The sequence below is a fragment of the Sinohyriopsis cumingii genome, chromosome 7, assembly GCF_028554795.1.
Source record: "Sinohyriopsis cumingii isolate HCF-2022 chromosome 7, ASM2855479v2, whole genome shotgun sequence".
Lineage (NCBI taxonomy): Eukaryota > Metazoa > Mollusca > Bivalvia > Unionida > Unionidae > Sinohyriopsis > Sinohyriopsis cumingii.
Window position 1 is genome coordinate 106,600,946 of NC_142967.1, and position 6,000 is coordinate 106,606,945.

The 6,000-nt window shown below is 39.4% G+C and overlaps 1 protein-coding gene across 2 annotated transcripts in view; it reads right to left on the reverse strand.

The window, feature by feature from the left end:
- The window catches only part of LOC149795894 (uncharacterized), a 49,227-nt gene extending 43,729 nt beyond the window's left edge, over nucleotides 1–5,498 (reverse strand). For both annotated transcript variants that reach the window (XM_089965810.1, XM_089965811.1), the window contains exon 1: nucleotides 5,397–5,498. The gene's annotated coding sequence lies outside the window, so the exon portion shown is untranslated. The remainder of the gene's footprint in view (nucleotides 1–5,396) is intronic.
- Between the last annotated feature and the right edge of the window lie 502 nt (nucleotides 5,499–6,000).

Genomic DNA, 6,000 nt, shown 5'->3' on the forward strand with positions numbered 1-6,000 from the left:
TATCGACAGAGAATCGCCTCAATACACACATTTGAGATCTTCAATGCTGGCTTATGTTTCTATAAATTTGTTATCGATGGTCAATCGATTTCCTGGCCGTTACCATACTGGTATGGCAGTCAGAGTTGCCACGGATTCATTTTACATCGACAAGAAATATTCAGAATCACTGACCGATATAATGAAATTCTGCGGCGGAGATGAATGGGGTTCGTGGAGAATAAAAGCGGAGATGTTGCACGAGTATTGTGAATCCGCTGATGTTGCAATCAAGGACGAATATTATAAATCAACAATGCCAGAAATATCTTCCGCACCGTCTGTGGGTGATCCAATCACCAGACATAAAACTGTTTATTTGAACGGGCCGGGCGGGTCTGGTAAAACAACTCGAGCAATTGAATTATTTCGGAATTCAGATATGATTGTGCTAACACCTACACACAGACTTGCCAGAGAGATGAAACAGCGAGGAGTCAATTCTTGTACTTATCACAGCTTTTTCAAATACAGCGGCAGTACGTGGACGCCAGATCGAATGGGAACAAAATATATCAATGATATAATAATTTGGGACGAGATATGTACGGTACCGCTGGAAACGTTAAAAACATTTCTTGATTGGCTGCTAACGAAAAATACCGCAGTGATGATGTGCGGCGATCACGGTCAACCACCTCCGTTTGTCGGCGCATCTCCGCATGATTGGCTGAGGAATTTTGTTGATTATCATGAAGAAGTGTCTGATGATTACCGAGCACTTGATGCAACGCTGAAAGAATTTAAAACACTAATCAGGCTACAACCGAATAAAATTCAATGTGAAATTATGCGCGAGATGATTCCTGAAACTTCGATGAGGGACTTTTTACGCGTGTGGAAACCAGACGATTTGATAGTGGCAAGTAGAAAGATAGTCAGAGACACACTTCAACAACAGCTATTTCGGTTACAAAAAATGAAGTTTCCAATGCTGCCAACGCCGTTATGTTATAGACCAACTGATACGCGGTTACAAAATATAGATGTTGATATTCCAGGATGCCTGACTGTGTCAGGGACAGAGAAACAGAATTTAATATTGAATGATATTGTGGTAGTTGACATCGATGCTGTCGAGGATGCACTAGCGATGAATAAATCCCAGTGGACGCTAGGATACGCAATGACCATTCATTGTTCTCAAGGACTGACTATCTCTGATACAACTGTCTGGATCATTGATGATCGAATCGAATGGTCCAACTTAGTCTACTTGGCGGTGTCCAGAGTCAGAAGAATATCTCAACTGCGAAGAATTGTCTTGGAAAATCCTTCGGATTTTAAATCAAACGCTGATAACGATGAAAACAACAGCATCACCGATGGTGATGTAATAAGAAAAAAACTCGCCGGTTACAAACAGAGTGACAAAAAAAATAATCGCGATTTTGATCTTGATGTTGACTTCGTTGTTGCGCTGAAACAACAACAGAATAATCACTGTGCGAGCTGTAATTGTATAATGCTATGGCAGTATTCGAATAAAAATTCAAGACAATTTACCGTAGACAGAAAAGATAACAATCGCGGTCATACACGTGATAATGTCATGTTGACCTGTCTTGAGTGTAATCGACGTCGGGGTGCCAGCGCTAGTTAAGTCACTTCAGTGATTTTGGCGGCAATTGTGTGTCCTCGGGAATTACCTGAAGTTGCTCACGGGTGAATCCGCGTTGAGGAGCAGTTGAATCCAACCTGTAGATTGATGGTCTAGAAACGCTTGCGTTTCTCCCAGTGGATCTTGTCACGGTGGATATGCTATGTGTGGTAACACTCCAAATGGGATCAGTCGCTCTTCGTTTACCACCTTCAAGTTCGCCTGGTTCATATAAATATCTAACTGTGACATTACCCAACACTGGCTGTGTTGAAATATTATTTCGTTGTATTTGTATATATCTTTTTGTGATCGCGATGGAAGGTTTCATGTTGGTTGTTCGAGTTATTTCATTATTTAGCGCAGCTATCACGCTTGGTAATCTTGCAACCCATTCGCGCGATCTCGTATCTTGAATGAATTCCTTCGCGTATTGATATCCAAATAACCGCTCAGCAAGTGTTCGATTGAACCGCTCAACAATTGCCTGATCACGGTGAATTTCAGTGTGTCCTCGTCGTATGGTGACGTTATGTTGTTTCATCAACGATGATACCGCACCTTGAAATTCTTTGCCAGGATCAACTTGTAGCAGATGTGGCCATCGCAGAGGTCCTCGCCGATAAATTCTTTCAAACGCAGAAGCAACCTCAGATGCTGTTTTAGTTGTTAACGGTTCCGCATCTTTGTATCTACTGGCAACATCAACTATGGTTAACGCGTACTTGTATGTGCGTCTTCGGATAGTATCATGTGGCAGAAATAATATATCAGCCTGATGAACCTCATTTGGTACACGAACATCGAAATGCGCAAAGTGAATTTGTTTAGGGCGCGGTAGATAAATTTGCCATATTGCCTGTCGGGATAACCAATTTTTGGCAACCGCGCGTGTTACTGATGCCGCGCTGGCAAGTTTATCAATTGCCGCGTTACCTCTCCAATATCCGCTTGGGGAATAATAAATCGACTCCATTATATACCAATACCTAACGCTAATTTACCTTTCATTGCAGTTTTTATCAACCAAGACGCTAACCTTTCTTTGAAAGATTTATCAGGGATGGCATTTAACGCATGAATTAATTTCACGTCCGCGAGATGGCGCTGTTGCAAATCCTTGCTTCGGTAAGCTACATCATGAGCATGGCACGCTGCATCGATAGCGTTTATCGGGTACTCACCGGGTTTTGGTTGATCCTGAGCATCAAGTCTGATATCAAGTCGGGTTCCTGGACCACAGTAATTATATCCTGGAAGATGTTTTTCTCCTGGGTATTTAGCCCACGGAGCTCCTGGCAGCGCTGTTAACTTGGCTGCGATATCACCTCCGCTTTTTTTTTTAATAAATCTAAATTTTTTTGTGCCACATCGTTCACACTTACCCGTGAGCGCTTGTCGATTATTTTTTGTTGTAATTGTTGTTGTATCCGTAGTTGGAGTACGTGCTCGGCATTTCACACAATATAAATCCATATTATTTTATGATATATCTAATGGAAATCACTGACTTTTCCGCGACAAAGCGACGAGAGCCAATCAAGCATGACTCAGTGCTACCAAATTCTGTTCGAATGATTATCATAGGCCCATCTGGGTCGGGTAAAACACAGCTGTTGTTGAATTTGATAATGAAGTGGATGAAGTGGGATAAATTATATTTGATAGCCCCGTCTGTGGACGATCAGCGGTGTTATCAAGTGCTAAAAGATTTTAACGAAAGTGCAAAAACAATCATTGGAAATGCAAGCATTTCTGAGACCGACGAAAACGTAGTTGAATTCATAACTGACATAAATGATGCACCCGGCATTGATGACATCGATGGATCAATTAATAATCTAGTAGTGTACGATGATGTCATGCTGGATAAACAAACAAACCCTGCGAGAATATTTTCCCGTGGTCGACACAAAAACACTGATGTCATTTATGTGACTCAACGGTATACACAAATTCCAAAAGTGATCAGAGATAATTGTAACGTTCTTGCAGTGTTTAACGGAGTTGACGTACACACGCTGAGAAATATTCATCAGGCTTGGTGCAGTGGTGACATGGACCTCAATAAATTTAAAAATTTCTTTAGTCATGCTCAACGAAAACCACACGGGTTTGTGACAATAAATTTACATGATCCTCGGACACGATACCGAGTTGGGTTCGATACATTTTTTAACTAAAAATCCTAAAATGATTAGCAGCAGAGAGACTACGCCACAAAGTGTTTCGTCGACGTCACCCCGGTGAAGAAACTATTTTTTATAGCGGCTGGTTATCGCTGTCGAAATAACCCCCGTATCCAGAAAAGAGGATTTAGTCATCATAGTTTCTGGCTAGAAGGGTTTATTTTGTGAAATAAGAACTTCTATCAGAAGAGTTTTTGATAGATGGTCCTGTTGGACGAAAAAGTTGGTGGGCCCAGTCTCTCTGCTGCTTAAGTGGTTGGATCGTCCGTCTTGGTATCGGAAGATCCTCGGTTGGAACCCCGTCTTAGTTATATCAAAGACTAATAAAAATGTTACTAGCAACTGCTTGACTGTGCGTTCAGCATTAAGAGGTTACTTTAGTGACTGGTCGGCCTGTTTCAGGTGGTACATGATGCTATATGTCTCGGCATAGTGTCCCAGTGCTGTACATCAGTATGAACTGCCACAATGCAGACATCGTAGAGATATGAGTGAATTTTTTTAAAAAGGTACGTTACAAATCTATGTGACACACACACACACACACACACACACAAGCATGCACACATACAAATTATCTCGTAGACGCACCCAAAGAGAACAAGATTTCCATTCAATTTAAAATCACCAGAACATGTTTCAAATAACAAAAAAAAACAACAAAAAAAATACCTGTGATCTATCATCAACAATCTGAAAGCGAACTAATAGTGGCCGTAACAGCTTGAATTAACATACAGTGCTTGAACACGGGACTTTACACTCGAACAAAACTTGGCCATAATTTGATTTCAATGGCTTGAATAATAATAATAATAATAATAATAATAGAATGTGGTACAATGTTGCATATTAGACTTGAATTAGACAGGACACCCAGTTTGAAAAATGTCATATTGTATTGATCTATCGTTCTTCTATAAAACATAAAATATGGAACATTCACACGTTTTGCACAAATTTCCTCTGGTTTTACATCTTAACGAAACATGAATGGAATATCTATAAAACATTTATAAAATAATCAAAAGGTCAGTCAGTCTATCATATGCCAATATTAAAGTTCTCTCTTAGTCTAAACGTGGTAATAATCTTCCGGGTTGAAATAACATTCTCACAGTTGTTTGAACTCTGTATACCTCTCGCTTTTCTGTCTTGTAAGTTCTTCTTTCTATTCGACCAACCAAACTCACCTGTTTCATTTAATCTCTGGACAGCCATTTTAAATCCTTATTCTTTTGGAATTTATATCAGACCTAAATAGAGGTATAACATTTGCCGACATAACTTATTTCACACATTTTGCCACCACAACTTATTTCACACATTTCTTTTCAAAATTACCTATGAGTCGAAAAAGACGAATTTCCTAATTTGTATTGAAATGAAACTCTAAAATTAGCCGTTGAGAAGAGTATACGTGACATGGGCCATTGTCTCTGACAACGTCAGGTCAACGCAAGTATTGGTTTACAAGTGTACATTAATGCTGGTGAATACACGCGCTAAATCTAAAATAAAATGGTTATACAAACAAAATATAAATAGTGAAAGTAAATAAATGTTACCTTTACATGGATATTTGGAGCCTTTTAACCCACTCACATTTCTATTCAAATTTTACTGGTATTGATTAGTCATGTTGCCTTGCTCGGGTCAATGCCTATATATACGCTATGTCTATGCATGTACGTTTGGCAGAAATCCAAATCGGCAGTACACATATAAGGCATAAGGGTGATGAAACCGTTCGAACTTTAACATGAAAGAGAGCAACACTCCCTCTCCTCCTCGATAAGGTGATTATCCCTATCCGATGAAATTTTCATTTATTTCATTATAGTATCGTCAGTAGAAATGGTCCTTAGCTATGTTACATCTCCCATGACAGATGGTTTGAAGTCGTAAAAGTTGATATTGATAAGGGCTTTATTGGACACGCAGTGTAATGCATTGACGCTAGTGATGATAAGTAAAAAATTAGACATACTGCAAAGTAAATAGTTATCACCAAATGTTTCATTACCTGTACTCGATGAAAAATAAGCCGAATAAATTGTCCTATGAATATTAAAATAGCACAGATTTAACACATGGTACACAAGCCGTAAAATAATAGTCCACGTGAAAACTAAAGGTTGGCGATAAAGACTAGAGTGAACATTTCAAATA